The sequence below is a fragment of the Balaenoptera musculus genome, chromosome X, assembly GCF_009873245.2.
Source record: "Balaenoptera musculus isolate JJ_BM4_2016_0621 chromosome X, mBalMus1.pri.v3, whole genome shotgun sequence".
NCBI classification, from domain to species: Eukaryota; Metazoa; Chordata; class Mammalia; order Artiodactyla; family Balaenopteridae; genus Balaenoptera; species Balaenoptera musculus.
Window position 1 is genome coordinate 60,256,497 of NC_045806.1, and position 19,136 is coordinate 60,275,632.

The 19,136-nt window shown below is 35.5% G+C and overlaps 1 pseudogene; it reads left to right on the forward strand.

The window, feature by feature from the left end:
* Positions 1-17,039, forward strand: part of LOC118888483 — a 46,466-nt pseudogene extending 29,427 nt beyond the window's left edge.
* Positions 17,040-19,136: the final 2,097 nt, after the last annotated feature.

Below are 19,136 nucleotides of genomic sequence, written 5' to 3' on the forward strand. Positions count from 1 at the left end.
CATGTTATATAAGACTCTATCTTATATCAGACTGGAGGAAGAAACTCATTGCTGGTTTGACAATGTAAGCAATTATGTTGGGGAGACACATGGGAAACAGGAACTGTGTGCATCATTTAGGACCTGAGGGCAGCCTCCTGCTGGCAGCCAGCAAAATGTCTGGAAATTTGGTTATATAGCCACAAGAACATGAATTCTGCCAACAATCTGAATGAACTTGGAAGTATATTCTTTCCCTAACTATTCCTCCAGATGAGAACCCAGCCCAGCCAACACCTTGATTACAGTCTTGTGAGACCCTAAGCAGAGGAGGCAGCTAAGCTGTCCCAGATCCTTGGCCAACACATAACACGATATAAAAAATGTGTGTTATTTAAAGCTGTTAACTTCATGGTAATTTTTAGCCAGGAGTAGAAAACGAATATAAAGTTTAATGTGAAGCTGTCTATGTCTAGAATGTATTCGAGTAGTCTTTAACCTGTTCTTCTACAAATATCATTTTTGATTAGCTTTGGAAAGGATTATTATCTAGTATATTTTTCAGGAATGCTCCTAAAATTTTAAAACTTTTTCTTTACAAGTAGGTTTATGAGCTATCTACTGTTGTGTAAAAAAATTGGCCCAAAATATGAAGGCTTAAAACTACAAACATTCAGGCTTCCCTGGTGGCGCAGTGGTTGAGAATCTGCCTGCCAATGCAGGGAACACGGGTTCGAGCCCTGGTCTGGGAAGATCCCACATGCCGTGGAGCAACTAGGCCCGTGAGCCACAACTACTGAGCCTGCGCGTCTGGAGCTTGTGCTCCACAACAAGAGAGGCCGCGATAGTGAGAGGCCCATGCACTGCGATGAAGAGTGGCCCCCGCTTGCCGCAACTAAAGAAAGCCCTTGCATGGAAACGAAGACCCAACACAGCCAAAAATAAATAATAAGTAAATAAATAAATAATAAAAATAAAGGAATTCCTTAAAAAGAAAAAAACTACAAACCTTAATTACCTCACAGTTGTAAGGGTTAGAAATTCAGGTATAGATTAGCTAATAGTTCTGGCATGGCATTTCTCAGAATATTGGAGCCAGGGAGTCTGTTGAGACTGGAACCATCTGAAGGTTTGACTGGGTTGTGGGATTCACTTATAAGATTGCTCAGTCACATTGCTTTTGGTAGGAATATTTCATTCCTTCTATGCAGGCCTCAGCATATAGCAGTTGGCTTTTCCCAGAGTGAATAATCCAAGAGAGAGCAAGGAAAAAGCCTCCAATGCCTTTTGTGATATAGTCCTCCTGAGTTGTGTACCATCACTTGTATTTTGTAGCCACCTCCTATTGCTATTGTGGTGAGAGCAAGTGTTGGGAGGATCTGCTTGAAACACTGTGTGATGTTAATCATCTTTGTGTGAGTGGTTTGTCCCCAGTAAATTGCATAATAGTAAAAAGTGATTTCTCCTTGTTTTTGTGTATTTTTCATGTTTAGTGCAATACAGTAAACCTTGTATAACATCATGGGACCCATTCGAAGTGCCACTAGTGATGCTGGAAGTGGTCCCAGGAAGCAGAGAAAAGTCGTGACATTACAAGAAAAAGTTGAATTGCTTGACATGCACCTGCCATTTCAAGATAAATCCAGTATAAGGACCATTGTAAAAACAGAAAAGAAAAGGAAATTCATAAAATCCTTGCTGTGGCTAGCAACAGACCTAAAAACCTTGCACTTTTTGTGAAATAACTTTTTATCTCCTATTGAAAATGCAGCTTCTATGTGGGTGCAGGATTGGTATAAAAAAGTCATGCCTATAGACTCTAATATGATTCAAAATAAAGCAAAGTCACTATATGGCAAAGCAAAATGAAGGTGAAGGATGTAAAGCTGGAGAATTTAATGCCAGCAAAGGATGGTTTGATCATTTTAGAAAGAGGTTTGGCTTTAAAAATGTCAAGATAACAAGAGAACCAACTTCTGCTAATGAAGAGGCAGCAGACAAGTTCCCAGATACCATTAAGAAAGTCACTGAGGAGAAAGGATGTCTTTTTAAAAAATATGTATTTTATTTATTTTTAATTAATTTTTATTGGAGTATAGTTGCTTTACAATGTTGTGTTAGTTCCTGCTGTACAGCAAAGTGAATCAGTTATACATATACATATATCCCCTCTTTTTTAGATTTCATTCCCACTTAGGTCACCACACAGCCCTGAGTAGAGTTCCCTGTGCTATACAGTAGGTTCTCATTAGTTATCTATTTTATACATAGTAGTGTATATATGTCAGTCCCAATCTCCCAATTCATCCCACCCCCGTTCCCCCCTTGGTATCCATAAGTTCTTTACATCTGTGTCTCTATTTCTGCTTTGCAAATAAGTTCATCTGTACCATTTTCTAGATTCCACATATAAGTGATATTATATGATATTTGTTTTTCTCTTTCTGACTTACTTCATTCTGTATGACAGTCTCTAGGTCCATCCGCATCTCTGCAAATGAGCCAATTTCATTCCTTTTTATGGCTGAGTAATATTTTTTTTTTAATTAATAGCTACTCTATTTATTTATTTATTTATTTATTTATTTTTAGCTGTGTTGGGTCTTCATTTCGTGCGAGGGCTTTCTCCAGTTGCGGCAAGCGGGGGCCACCCTTCATCGCGGTGCGCGGGCCTCTCACTATCACGGCCCCTCCCGTTGCAGGGCACAGGCTCCAGACGCGCAGGCTCAGCAGTTGTGGCTCACGGGCCCAGTTGCTCCACGGCATGTGGGATCTTCCCAGACCAGGGCTCGAACCCGTGTCCCCTGCATTAGCAGGCAGATTCTCAACCACTGCGCCACCAGGGAAGCCCATATGGCTGAGTAATATTACATTGTATATATGTACCACATCTTCTTTATCCATTCCTCGGTTGATGGATGTTTAGGTTGCTTCCATGTCCTGGCTATTGTAAATAGTGCTGCAATGAACATCGGGGTGTATGCATCATTTCAAATTATGGTTTTCTCTGGGTATATACCCAGTAGTGGGATTGCTGTGTCATATGGTAGTTCTATTTTTAGTTTTTTAGGAACTTCCATACTGTTCTCCATAGTGGCTGTACCAATGTACATTCCCACCAACAGAGGAGGAGGGTTCCCTTTTCTCCGCATCCTCTCCAGCATTTATTGTTTGTAGATTTTTTTGATGATGGCCGTTCTGACTGGTGTGAGGTGATACTTCATTGTAGTTTTGATTTACATCTCTCTAGTACTTAGTGATGTTGAGCTTCTTTTCATGTGTTTGTTGGCCATCTGTGCGACAGTCAGGTATGGGCCTGACTCTCCAGCACCATCCATTTTCAGGGCTAGTTAATTTGGCAAGTAAGTTGTTACACACTCCTTAGCGGATTCCAACGTCCATGGCCACTGTCCTGCTGAAAGGATATCTTTTTGAACAGGTTTTTAACGCAGACAAAAGTGCCCTATTCTGGAGGGAAAATGCCACAAAGGACTTTTATTAGTAAGGAAGAGAAGCAAGCATCAGAATTTAAGGCAGGAAGGGGTAGGATAACTCTACTGTTTTGTGCAAATGGAGTCGGGTTTATGAACAGGACTGCCTTTACCTATAGAGCAGCTAACCCTCGAGCCTTGAAGCGAAAAGATAAACACCAGCTGCCAGTCTTTTGGTTGTACAACAAGAAGGACTGGACGACAACCCTTTTTTCTGGATTGGTTCCATTAATGCTTTGTCCCTGAAGTCAGGAAATACTTTGCCAGTAAGGGATGGCCTTCTGAGGTTCTTCTGATATTGGACAATGCCCCTGGCCATCCAGAACCCCATGAGTTCAATACTGAGAGCGTCAAAGTGGTTTATGCCCCAAATACACGTCTCTAATTCAGCCTCTAGGTCAGAGGGTCATAAGGACCTTTAAGGCTCATGACACACAGTACTGTATGGGAAAGATTGTCAACGCTATAGAAGAGAACCACGATAGAACATCATGAAAGTCTGGAAGGAGTACACCATTGAAGATGCCATCGTTGTTATAGAAAAAGCCATGAAAGGCATCAAGCCCAAAACAATAAATTCCTGCTGGAAAAAAACTGTCCAGATGTTGTGCATGACTTCACAGGATTTATGACAGAGCCATCAAAGAAATCATGAAATAGATTGTGGATATGGCCAAAAAGAAGGGGGGGTGGGTGGTGAGTGATTCAAGATATAGATCTATGGAGAAATTCAAGAGCTAACAGACACCACACCAGAGGAATTAACAGATGACAACTTGATGGAGATGAGTGCTTCTGAACCAGTGCCAGACGACAAGTAAGAAGACTTAGAAGCAGCACCAGAAAACAAATTGACATTAGACAATCTAGCAGTGTTCCAGTTATTCAAGACTGCTTTTGACTTCTTTTATGACAGGGACCCTTATATGATACAGGTGCTGAAACTAAAGCAAATCTTGGAAGGAGGATTGGTACCATATAGAAACAGTTTTAGAGAAATGAAAAGGCAAAAAAGTCAGACAGAAATTATGATGTATTTCTGTAAAGTTGCACCGAGTTTGCCTGCCTCTCCTGCCTCCCCTTCTGCCTCTGCCATCCCTGAGACTGCAAGACCAAACCCTCCTCATCCTCCTCAGTCTAGTCAATATGAAGATGATGAAGATGAAGAATTTATGATGATCCACTTCCACTTAATGATAGCAAATAATCATCATGCCCTACAGTTTAAAAACTTATCTATTGTGTATGTCTGTGAGTGTCTTCATGTGAAAATCTAATAAACTTACAGCAAAAACTCTATGAGACCTTTTTTGTCACCATCGTCATCATCATCCCCTAAGTATTCATTGTATATATCATCCCATACAAGACTTGTATTGAGCTGGGTAACCTATCCTTACATAGGCATAATGTGAATGACATTTAATATAAAATTAATAGTGGGTTAGTTTTCTTACTGTTTTATAACTTTACATTCAAAGAATTACATTACAGTATGCCTCTCATTATTGGAGAAACTGTGCATCAGCCTTATCATCACAGGTAAGTGGTTTTTTAAAAGTGTAATAACATTTCCAATACTGTATTATGAATGTGACTAATATTGTATACCACAAAATTTTTATAACATTTCATTCATTAGTGTATAGGCTATCATTGATTACACTAGGCTACCATAAAGCAATCTTTGTTATCAATGCGTGAATCATTATACCTGTAAATAAATATTAATTTCTTTATTCACATTGTTTCATTTTTGATGTCTAGTGTTAATAATATGTATACCATCTACAGTGTTTTGTATCATATAAGACTGTTGTAGGTACTCACAGATGATTCATCTTGTAAACAGATGATGTAAACTTATGGTATCAATTAATATATTACAGTACTGTAAATGTATTTTCTCTTTCTTATGATTTTCTTAATAACATTTTCTTTTCTCTAGCTTACTTTATGGTAAGGATGTAGTATATAATACATATAGCATACAAATATGTATTAATTGACTGTTTATGTTATCAGTAGGACTTCTGGTCAACAGTTGGCTATTAGTAAAGTTTTTAGGGAGTCAAAAGTTATTTGTAGGTATTTGACTGAATGAGGGTTTGGTGCCCCTAGCCCCCACATTGTTCAAGAGTCAACTGTATTTATGTAATAATGAGACCTCTATAAAAAGAAATGTGTAAAATGAAAGGAATATTGAAATAATTATGCAACTATGCAAATAACTACTCTGTCTCTTTTCCCTTTCACACACACACACACACACACACACACACACACACACATTCATGCCCTTATTCAGTTTTGCTAGTATACTTTTAGTGGTTATTTATATTATTATTTTAAACTCAACAAACTGTGGGATGATAGTTTTAATTGATGGGAAAGAATAGCATGCTTGGTGTAAATTTAAAAAGCATCTCATTATTTATTTAAGTGGTATGCAGGTTATAGCTTAGTTAGGTAATTGAGTAACTTGGTCATTCTAATGTTTTTTCCATTCCAGCTTCAGTTAAAAAGTTTGGAGATTAATAGCAGATTTGTTATAAGTAACAGCTTACCACATACATTAGTAATGTGGTTTGTAAACTCATTGAAAGATTGTGGTAGCTGAAGTAAAACAGTCATGTTGCTATACAGAGTGGTGTTTTATCTTCTCCTTTCTCTAAGCATCTCAGCTTTGAGTCATTCCTGAAGAAGGGTTTAATCACATTCCAGCAAGTCTCTTCATCTTTGACATCCATCTGCACTGCTGAGCTCTGTGGACCTGGTCTTATACTTGGTTTGGTTTCTGTAGCATCTTTATTAAGCTATAAAAAAGGAGAATGAATATTAACAAACCCATTAAAATATTATAGAGGGTTGAGAAAAATACAAGTAGACTAAAATGCAAGGACAGAATCCTTCAGTAAAGACCCATGCATGTTAATATCTCCGAAGTAAAAGAACCACAAGTAGATAGATTCAAATGACTGTTGAGAGGAACTGGGGAAAATACAACAATAATGCAGAAAACGGCTTAAGGACAGTGATCTAAAAACATATTCACTTGCATGTGATTTAGTAAGAAGAAACAACATTATTAAGAAAGCTTAAATTAACTAAGTGAAGTAATTTAGGAAGAGAAAGACAAATACCATATGATATCACTTATATGTAGAATCTAAAATATGACACAAATGAATATATCTATGAAACAGAAACAGACTCACAGACATAGAGAGCAGACTTGTGGTTGCCAATCAGGAGGGGAGTAGGGGAGGGAAGTGTTGGGAATTTGGGATTAGCAGATGTAAACTATTATGTATAGGATGGATAAACAACAAGGTCCTACTGTATAGCACAGGGAACTATATTCAATATATTGTGATAAACCATAATGGAAAAGAATATGAAAAAGAACATATATGTATAACTGAGTCACTTTGCTGTACAGCAGAAATTAACACAACATTGTAAATTAACTATACTTCAATAAAATTTAAGAAAAAAAGAATGCTTGTATTAAAAGGCTACCATTTAAAATGAATTTGAGGATTTTTTTTCTTACAGCAAAAAAAAAAAAGTCACTAAAAGATCAATAAGCAGCATTAATAAAAAATCCTGGGGAGAGGTGAGAATCTAATTTCTATAGCTGCCATATTATAATATTCAAAATGTCCACTTTTCAAGAAAAATCTAAAAGACATTTTAATAAAAGAAAATATGGGACTTCCCTGGTGGCACAGTGGTTAAGAATCTGCCTGCCAATGCAGGGGACACGGGTTTGAGCCCTAGTCCAGGAAAATCCCACATGCCATGCAGCAACTAAGCCCATGCACCACAACTACTGAGCCTGTGCTTCAGAGCCTGCAAGCCACAACTACTGAGCCTGCGTGGCACAACTACTGAAGCCTGCACACCTACAGCCCATGCTCCACAACAAAGAGAAGCCACCTCCATGAGAAGCCCACACACCGCAATGAAGAATAGCCCCTGCTCGCCACAACTAGAGAAAGCCCGCATGCAGCAATGAAGACCCAATGCAGCCAAAGATAAATAAATAAATTTATTTTTAAAAAAATGGCACATTAACAGGAGAAAAATCAATACAAACATGCTTGAGGGAGCACAAATGATGTATTTCTAGACAAAGACTTTAATTTGGTTGTTTTAAATGAGTTTAATAGAATGAGTTTTGAAGTGTTCAAAGAGCTAAAGGAAACTATTATCTAACAAACTAAAGAAAAGTATGAGAAAATGTCTCACCAAAGTGAGAATATCAATAAAAAGATAGAAATTATAAAGAGTAACTAAATAGAATATTTAAACTTGAAAAGTATAGTAACTTGAATTCCTTTTATTTCTTTTTCTTGTCTGATTGCTATGACTAGGACTCCTGATACTATGCTGAATAAAAGTGGTGAGAGTGGGTGTCCTTGTCTTGTTCCCAATCTTAGAGGAAATGCTTTCAACTTTTCACTGTTGAGTATGATGTCTGCTGTGGGTTTGTCATATATGGCCTTTATTATGTTGAGGTATGTTCCTTGTATGCCCACATTTTGGATAGTTTTTATCCTAAATGGATGTTGAATTTTGTCAAAAGTTTTTTTTGCATCAATTGATATAATCATATGGTTTTTATTCTTCAATTTGTTAATGTGGTGTATCACATTGATTGATTTGTGCATGTTGAAAAATCCTTGCATCCCTGGGATAAATCCCACTTGGTCATGGTGTGTGATCCTTGTAATGTATTGTTGGATTCGGTTTGCTGATATTTTGTTGAGGATTTTTACATCTATGTCTGTCAGTTATATTTGTCTGTAATTTTCTTTTTCTTGTGATACCTTTGTCTGGTTTTGGTATCAGGGTGATGCTGGCTTCATAGAATGAGTTTTGAAGTGTTCCTTCATCTGCAGTTTTTTGGAACAGTTTAAGAAGTGTAGGTGTTAACTCTTCTTTAACTGTTTGGTAGAATTCACCTGTGCAGCCATCTGGTCCTGGACTTTTGTTTGTTGTGAGTTTTTAAATTACTGATTCAGTTTCATTACTGGTAATTGGTCTGTTCATATTTTGTATTTCTTACTGGTTCAGTCTTGGAAGATTGTACATTTCTAAGAATTTGTCCATTTCTTCTTGGTTGTTCATTTTATTGGCATATAGTTGTTTGTAGTAGTCTCTTATGATCCTTGGTGTTTCTGTGGTGTCGATTGTAACTTCTCCTTTTTCATTTCTTATTTTATTGATTTGGGCCCTCTCCCTTTTTTTCTTGATGAGTCTGGCTAAAGGTTTATCAATTTTGTTTATCTTAAAAAAAACAGCTTTTACTTTCATTGATCTTTTCTATTTTTTTTAGTCTCTATTTCATTTATTTCTGCTCGGATCTTTATGATTTCTTTACTTCTTTTTTTTAAACATCTTTACTGGAGTATAATTGCTTTACAATGGTATGTTAGTTTCTGCTTTATAACAAAGTGAGTCAGCTATACATATACATATATCCCCATATCTCCTCCCTCTTGCGTCTCCCTCCCAACCCCCCATCCCACCCCTCTAGGTGGTCACAAAGCACCAAGCTGATCTCCCTGTGCTATGCAGCTGCTTCCCACTAGCTATCTATTTTACATTTGGTAGTATATATTAGTCCATGCCACTCTCTCACTTCGTCCCAGCTTACCCTTCCCCCTCTGCATGTCCTCAAGTCCATTGTCTTCATCTGTGTCTTTATTCCTGTCCTGCTCCTAGGTTCTTCATAACCTTTTTTTTGGTTTGTTTTTAGACTCCATATATATGTGTTAGCATATGATATTTGTTTTTCTCTTTCTGACTTACTTCACTCTGTATGACAGACTCTAGGTCCATCCACCTCACTACAAATAACTCAATTTCATTTCTTTTTCTGGCCGAGTAATATTCCATTGTATATATGTGCCACATCTTCTTTATCCATTCATCTGTCAATGGACACTTAGGTTGCTTCCATGTCCTGGCTATTGTAAATAGAGCTGCAATGAATATTGTGGTACATGGCTCTTTTTGAATTATGGTTTTCTCAGGGTATATGCCCAGTAGTGGGATTGCTGGGTCATATGGTAGTTCTATTTTTATTTTTTTAAGGAACCTCCATACTGTTCTCCATAGTGGCTGTATCAACTTACATTCCCACCAACAGTACAAGAGGGTTCCCTTTTCTCCACACTGTCTCCAGCATTTATTGTTTGTAGATTTATTAATGATGGCCACTCTGACTGGAGTGAGGTGATACCCCATACTTCTTTTTTTTAATTAATTAATTTTTGGCTGCATTGGCTCTTTGTTGCTGCATGTGGGCTTTCTCTAGGTGCAGTGAGTGCAGGCTACTCTTCATTGTGGTGTGCAGGCTTCTCATTGCAGCGTCTTCTCTTGTTGCGGAGCTTGGGCTCTAGGCACGTGGGCTACAGTAGTTGTGGCATGCGGGCTCAGTAGTTGTGGCTCATGGGCTCTAGAGTGCAGACTCAGTAGTTGTGGCACATGGGCTTAGTTGCTGCATGGCATGTGGGATCTTCCCCGACCAGGGATTGAACCCATGTCCCCTGCATTGGCAGGCAGATTCCCAACCATTGCTCCACCAGGGAAGTCCCGATTTCTTTACTTCTAATTTTGGGTTTTATTTGTTTTTCTTTCTCTAGTTCCTTTAGGTATAAGGTTATGTTGTTTGATATTTTTCTTGTTTCCTGAGGTAAGCTTGTGTCACTATAAACTTCTCTCTTAGAACTGCTTTTGCTGCGTCCCATAGGTTTTGGACTGTTGTGTTTTCATTTTCATTTGTCTGTAAGTAGTTTTTTAAATTTCCATTTTGTCTTCTTCAGTGATCCATGGGTTGTTTAGTCCATATAGTTTAGCCTTCACATGTTTGTGTTTTTTGCAGTTTTTTTCTTGTAGTTCATGTCTAGTCTCATAGCATTGTGGTCGGAAAAGACGCTTGATATGATTCCAATTTTCTTAAATTTACTGCAGCTTGTTTTGTGGCCTAGCAAGTGATCTATCCTGGGGAAAGTTCCATGCACACTTGAAAAGAATGTGTATTCTGCTGCTTTCGGATAGAATGCTTTATATATATATATGTATATCAATTAAGTACAACGGGTCTAATGTGTCATTTAAGGCCAGTATTTTATTGTTTATTTTTTGTCTGGATTATCTATCCATTTATGTGAGGGGGGTGTTAAAGTCCCCTCCTTTTATTGTGTTACTGTCAATGAGAAAAATGAACACAAGCATACTACTAAAGGAAATCATCAAACTAAATGGGGAGAAACTAAAAGAAGAAGAAAAGAACAGGGAAAACTGACAAAAATAATCAGAAAACAGGTATAAGTACATACCTATCAATAATTACTTTAAATGTCAGTGGACTAAATGCTTCAATCAAAAGACATAGGGTGGCTGGATAAAAAAAAAAGACCTATCTATATGATGCTTACAAGAGACTTCAGAACTAAAGACACATGCATACTGAAAATGAAGGGATGGAAAAAAGATACTTTATGCAGATGGAAATGATAAGAAAGGGGTGGTAGCAATAATATCAGAAAAAATCTTTAAAGCAAAGTCTAACAAAAGACAAAGAAGGGCATTATATTATGATAAAGGGATCAACACAAAAAGTGTATATTTTACTTTTTAACATTTATGAATCCAATGTAGGAGCACCTAAGTATATAAAGCAAATACAGATATAAGGGGAAAAATTGACAATACAATAATGGCAGGGAACTTTAGCACCCCAATTTCATCAAAGGACAGATCATCAAGCCCTAAAGATTTCACCAAAAAACTATTATAAATAAGAGATGGATTCAGTAAAGTTGCAGAATAGAAAATTAATACACAGAAATCTGTTGAATTTCTATACAATAATAATGAGCTATCAGAAAGAGAAGTGAAGAAAACTATCCCATTTACAGTTGTATCAAAAAGAATAATACACCCAGGAACAAATTTAATGAGGTGAAATACCTGTACTCTGAAGAGTAGAAGATATTGTTGAAAGAAGTTGAAGAAGACACAAATAAATGGAAAGATATTTCCTGCTCATTGATTGGAAGAATTCACATTGTTTAACTGTCCATATTATTTAAAAGAATCTATACTTTCAGTGCAATTCCTGTCTGAATCTTAAGGACATTTTTCACAGAAATAGAACAAAAAATTCTAAAGTTTATGTGGAACCACAAAATACCCCAAATATTCAAAGCAACCCTGAGAAAAAAGATCAAATCTGGAGGTATAACACTCTCTAGTTTCAAAGTGTATTACAAAGGTATAGTAATCAAAACAGCATGGTATTGGCAGAAACCCAGACATATGTGGACAATTAATTTATGATAAAGTAGCAAAGAACATACAGTGGAGAAACAATACTCTTTTCAGTAAATGATGTTGGGGAAACTTGACAGTCACATGCAAAGCAAAAAGAAAAATGAAACTAGATCACCTTGTTTCACCATAAACAAAAATCAACTGAAAATGGATTGTATGTAAGCTTTGAATGTAAGAACTGGAACCATAAAACTAGAATAAAACATAGGCAGTATGCTCTTTGAAATCAGTCTCAGCATTATCTTTCTGGATATGTCTCCTCAGGCATGGGGACCAAAACAAAAATAAACAAATGAGACTACATTAAACTAAATAGTTTCTGCCTATCAAAGGAAATCATCAACAAAACAAAAAGAGAACCTACTGAATGGGAGAAGATATTTGCATATCGTATATCCAATAAGGGGTTAATATCCAAAATATATAAAGAATTCATAGAACTCAAAAACAAAAGCAAACAACCTGATTAAAAAGGGGGGGGGCAGAGGAAATGAATAGACATTTTCTAAAGAAGACATACAGATGGCCAACAGGCACGTGAAAAAATGTTCAACATCAGTAATTATTAGTGAAATAAATATCTAATAAAGATAAATACATGGAAAATTGTGTAATGCCAATTTTTATTTTCTACATGATTGAAAAGATAAATGGATTAAAATTATCATTCTATTTATTGGGCACATAATTTATAAATATGTAGTCTATGTCATCAATGATAGAAGGAGGGAAGGACAGAGCTCTACTGGAGCAGAGGTTTTGTATGATATTGAAATTAAGGTGGTATACATTCTTTTTTGTTTTTTAATTGAAGTGTAGTTGATTTACAATGTTGTGCCAATCTCTGCTGTACAGCAAAGTGACTCAGTTATACACATATAGACATTCTTTTTTAAAATATTTTTTTCCATTTTGTTTTATCCCAAGACATTGGATATAGTACCCCTTGCTATACAGTAAGACCTTTTTGTTTATCCATTCTAAATGTAATAGTTTGCATCTACCAACCCCAAATTTCCAGTCCATTCCTCTCCCTCCCCCCATCCCCCTTGGCAACCACAAGTCTGATCTCTATGTCTGTGAGTGTGTTTCTGTTTTGTAGATAGGTTCATTTGTGCCGTATTTTAGATTCCACATATAAGTGATATCATATGGTATTTTTCTATTTCTGACTTGCTTCACTTAGTATGATAATCTCTGTTTGCATCCAGGTTGCTGCAAATGGCATTATGTTGATCTTTTTTGTGGCTGAGTAGTATTCCATTGTTTATATGTACCACATCTTCTTTATCCATTTTCTGTCAATAGACATTTAGATTGTTTCCATATTTTGGCTATTGTTAATAGTGCTGCTGTGAACATTGGGGTGCATGTATCTTTTTGAATTATAGTTTTATCCAGTTATATGCCCAGGAGTGGGATTGCTGGATCATATGGTAATTCTATTTTTAGTTTTCTGAGGAACCTCCATACTGTTTTCCATAGTGGCTGCAGGAAATTACATTCAAGGGTGGTATACACTCTGATTAGACTGTTATAACTTTAAGGTGCTAAATGTAATGATCAGTGTAACCACAAAGTACCTATGTATAGAGTACACACTAAAAGTAATGAGAAGGGAATCAAAATGTTTCACTAGAAAAAAAATCATCCAAACACAAAAGATGTCAGTAATGGTAGGAAATGAGTTACAAAAATGCCATAAGGCATATAGTAAACAAATAGCAAAATGGCAGAAGAAGTACCTCCTGATTAATAACTACTTTGAATATAAAAGGAATAAAATCTTTAATCAAAAGACATAGCTTGGCAGAATAGATAAAACATGATCAAACTCTATTGTATCTAAAAGAGACTCATTTTAGATCTAACACACAAATATACTGACAGTGAAAAAGACTCCATGCAGATAGTAACTGAAAGAGATCAGGGGTGTCTATACTAATATGAAATAAAGTAGATTTTATTTTTTATTTTTATTTTTTTTAATAAAGTAGATTTTAAATCAAGAAGTTTATAGTAGACAAAGGAAGGAATTATATATTAATAAAATATTCAATTCAACAAGAAGACATAACAATTGTAAACATTTTCAAACCTAATAACAGATCCTCAAAATGTATGAAGGAAACTGGACAGAATTGAAGGAAGAAATAGATAGTTCTTTGTAAGAGTGAGAGGCTTCAATACTTCTCTTTCTATAATGGAAATAGCAACCAAACAAAATAAGTAAGGAATTAGAGGACTTGAACAACTCTGAACCAAATACACCTAACAGACATATATAAAGTACATTCTACACAACAACAGCAGATTACACATTCTCTCACATGCACATGGAACTTTCTCCAAGACAGAGTATATTTTAAGCTACAAAACAAGTCTCAATAGATGTAAAAAGATGGTTATCATACAAAGTATCTTCACTGACCACAACAGGATGAAGTTAGATATCAACAACAGAAGGAACTAATAAAATCACAAATATATTAAAATTAAACAACACACTCAAACAGCCAATTTGTCAAATAAGAAATTGTAATGGAAATTAGAAAATACTTAGAGACAAGTGCAAATAAAAACACATTAAAATTATGCTATGCAGTGAAAACAGTTGTTAGAGGAAAATGTATATCTGTAATTATGTAAATCAAAAAAGAATAAAGGTCTCAGATCAGTAACCTAACTTCACACCTGAAAGAACCAGAAAAAGAAGAGGAAACTATCCCAAAGGTAACAGAAAGAAGGAAATAATAAAGATCAAAGTGGTGATAAAATAGAGACTAAGCAAACAATAGAGAAAATTAATTAAATCAGAAGACGGTTCCTTGGAAAGATAAACAAAATCACCAAACGTTTAGTAAGACTAAGAAAAAACAGGGAGAGAGAGTACATACAAATAACTAAGATGAGAAATGTAAGTGGTGACACGACAACTGACCTTAACAAAATTAAATGAATTGTAAGAAAATAGTATGAAAAATTGTACAGCAAATTAGATAACTGGGAAGAAATGGATAAATTCCTTGAAATACACAATTCACCTAAACTGATTCAAGAAGAAATAGAAAATCTCAACAGACCTAACAAGTAAAGAGAATGAATCACTAACATAACACCTGACAACAAAATTAAGTCCTGAATTAATTTTGGTGATTTCCACCAAACATTTAAAGAAGAAATAAAAGCAATACTTTTAGTACTCTTTCAAGAAATTAAAGTATTTCCTAACTCATTCTATGAGAACAGCATTACTCTGATACAAAGCCAAATAAAGACATAACAAGGAAGAAAATTATAGATCAATATCCCTTATTAATATAGACGCAAAAGTCCTCAACAAAATATTAGAAAACCAAATCCAGTTGCATATTAAATGGATTACTCATCATGACCAAGTCAAATTTATTCCAGGAATGCAAGGGTGGTTCAACATAAGAAAATCAATCAATGTAATACATGATGTGAATAGAGCAAAGGGAAAAAACCCCTCACGATCATCTCAATTTATTCAGGAAAGGCATTTGACAAAATCCAACATCCTTTCTTGATAAAGACTCTGAAAACTGGGAATATAGGGAAAATTCCTCAACATGATACAGGACATTTATGAAAAACCCACAGTTAACATCATACTCATTGATGAAAGACTGCAAATTTTACCCCTAAGATCACTAACAAGACAAAGATACCCACTTTCATCATTTGCCATTCATGTCTTACTGGAAGTACTAGCAATAGCTATTATACAAGAAAAAAGGGGGCATCAGCACTGGAAATGAAGGGGTAAAGCTACCTCTATTCACAGATTATATGATCTAATCTTTAGAAGATCCAAAAGAATCCACAAGAAAGCTAGTAGAACTAAAAAGCAAGTTCTTCATAACTGCAGGGTACAAATGAAAACAAAAATCAGATGTATTTCTGTACACCAGCAACAATCCAAAAATGAAATTAAGAATGGAATTCCATTTATAATATCTAAAAACTTAAATCCTAGGAGAGAAAGGAAATCTTGGGGAGCTGCCATCTGCACCTCCATGACCAGCACAGCCATGCCAGAGCCAACAGGAGACCCAGGCCATCACCCCATTGCTGCTGCTTCTATCCACCTGCTTCCACGTCCTTGGACTCCTTCCAACAGCTTGCTAAAACATGATGGATTACTATGAAGTTCTATGCATGCAGAGACATGCTTCAGCCAAGGATATTAAAAAGGCTTATTGGAAACTGGCATCAGCATAGCAACCAGATAAAAATCTTGAGAAGAAAAAGAGGAGAGAAAATTCAAATAGCCAAGGTATATGAGGTGTTATCACATATTAAAAAATGGGACATCTATGACAGATATGCCAAAAACAATTAAATGATGGAGGTGGAAGTCATTTTGACAGGCCATTTGAGTTTGGCTTCAGATTCCTTAATCCAGATGTTGTCTTCAGGAAATATTTTGGTGGAAGAGACTTTATTTGACCTCTTTGAAGACCCACTTGAGAACATATTTGGTAATTGCAGGGGCCCCATGGAAACAAAAACTGGGGCACAGGGTCACTTTTCTCTGCCTTGAGTGGATTTCCATCTTTTGGAGGTGGATTTTCTTCTTTTGACACAAAATTTACATTGTTCAGTTCACTACATCATGGGGGCCTCACTTCATTCTCTTCCATGTCATTTGGTGGTAGTGGGATGGGCAATTTCAAATCTATGTCAACTTCTACTAAATTAATTAATGGCAGAAAAATCACTACAAAGAGAATTGTCAAGAATGTTGAAGAAAGATTAGAAGTTGAAAAAGATGGCCAGTTAAAGTCCTTAACAATAAAATGTAAGGAGCAGCAGCTATGCTTGGATAAGGAGTAATTGCATGCATTTAACTGAAATGTTAAACTATAAATATAGGAACATTTGTTGAAGATTTAAAATGAATTCAACTTTTAGTATAACTGTACCTAATGTAAGGTATTTATAAACAGTTCACTGGAGCCCCTATTTGTCATATGCTTTCGAGTTTATTGTTGGGACCACATAACAGTTCCATATTTTTTGGTCTTTAAAATTGTTGTAAATCTGTATATGCACATTGCTTTTTTATTAAATGTAATCTAAGGTGGCTTTGATTCTTTTGTACACTAACACCAGCACAGACCTTCTTTTACATTGTGTTTGAAACATGAGCCAAGTAGTGTCAGTCTGCTGTAAAACCAATATTGCCAGGATGAATCTTACACACACACACACACACACACACACACACACATACACAAATTCAATTTTTTTCAGTATTTAGTAGTGAAAGACATTAATGCATTAATAGTAACACACTTTTGATTTAATATAAATTGAGGATGTTTTCTACTTGTGCATGAATGCTGGCAACTTAGTACATTTTGACAATTGTTTAAACATGTAATGATAAGCTTAGATTTAAAAAAGTAAAGCTGGTAAGCTGGGTCTTCGTCATTTGCTTTAAAAAAAGAATGGAAATGTAAATGTGTTTGATGCACTCTTTCCTGAGTGGGACCTGTAAAAACTTAATTAATTTAATTAATTTATGAATTAAATTCTCAGTAATAAATTTAGGCAAAAGGCTAGTACACCAAAAATTATAAAACATTTTGCTGAGAGAAATTAAAGAAGAACTAAATAAATGCAAAGACATCCTGTGTTTATGGATTGGAAAACTTAATACTGTTAAGATGAGAATGCTACTCAAAATGATCTACAGATTCAATGCAATCATCAGAATTTTAATGACTTTTTGGGTAGAAATCAAAAAACCCATCCTAAGATTCATATGGAATCTCGAGTCCATGTTAGCCAAAACAATCTTGAAAGAGATGAATAAATTTGGAGGACTTGCAATTCCAAACTTCAAAACTTACTACAAAGCTACAGTAGGTAAAACAGGATGGTACTGGTGTTAAGGACAGACATAGAGATAGATGGAATAGTATATAAAGGCCAGAAATAAACCCTCACATATATAATCGATTTGTTTTTGACAAATGTGCCAAGACCATTTAGTAGGGAAAGGACAGTTTTTTCATAATTGGTGCTTGGAAAACTGCATGGATATTCACATGTAAAAGAATGAAACTCGACCCTCATACCATATACATAAATTAACTCAAAATGGATCAAAGATCTACATTTATATTGCAAAACTTTAAAACTCTTAGAAGAAAACACTGCAGAAAATCCTAATGACATTGGATGTGGCAATGATTTCATGAATATGACACCAAATGCACAAGAGATAAATGAAAAAATAATGGGGCTTCATGAAAATTAAGAAATTTTATGCATCAAATGATCCTATGAAGAAAGCAGAAAGACAATCTGAAGAATGCTATGGAATATTTTCAAACCATAAATCTGATAAGAGATTAATACCCAGGATACATAAAAACATTTAAAACTCAACAATAGAAAGACAAACAAACCCACCCAAAATTGGGTAAAGGTCTTAAGTACACATTTCTCCAAAGAAGATATACAACCTGCTGATAAGTTCATGAAAAGATGTTGAACATGATTAGTCATCAGGGAAATATAAATAAAAACCACAGCGAGATACCATTTCACACCTACAAAGGATGTCTATAATTTTAAAAAAAAAGAAAACAAGTGTTGTCAAGAATATGGAGAATTTGGAATCCTTGTGCATTTCTGGTGGGAATGTAAAAAGGTGTAATTGCTATGAAAAACAGTGGCAATTTTTCAAAAGGTTCAATATAGAACTACCAAATGACACAGCAATTCCACTCGTAGGTTTATATCCAAAAGAACTCAAAACAGGAACTCAGATATTTGTAACAAGTTTCATAGCAGCATTATTCACAATAACCAAAAGGTGGAAACAACCGAAGTGTCAATCAACAGGTGAATGGATAAACTATATGTAGTATATTCATACAATGGAATATCATCCTGTCATAAAAAGGAATTACATTTTGATATACGATATACCATGGGTGAACTTGAAAACATTATGCTTAGTGAAATAAGCCAGATACAGATGAAAATATAATATTGTATCCTTTCACTTTTATGACACACCTAGAATAGGCAAATTCATAGAGACAGAAAGTAGAACAGAGATTACCAGAGGCTGGGGGCAAGGGATGGGGTTAGAAGCTCAAGTTTTTGTTTAATGTGTATGGGGGTTTTGTTGGGATGATGAAAATGTTTTGGGTACTGATTTAGTAGTGATGTTTACAAAACATTGTGAGTATATTTAATGTCACTTACAAGTGATTAAGATGATAAAAAATTATGTATATTTTACCACAATAAAAATGAAAAAGAAATTAAGGC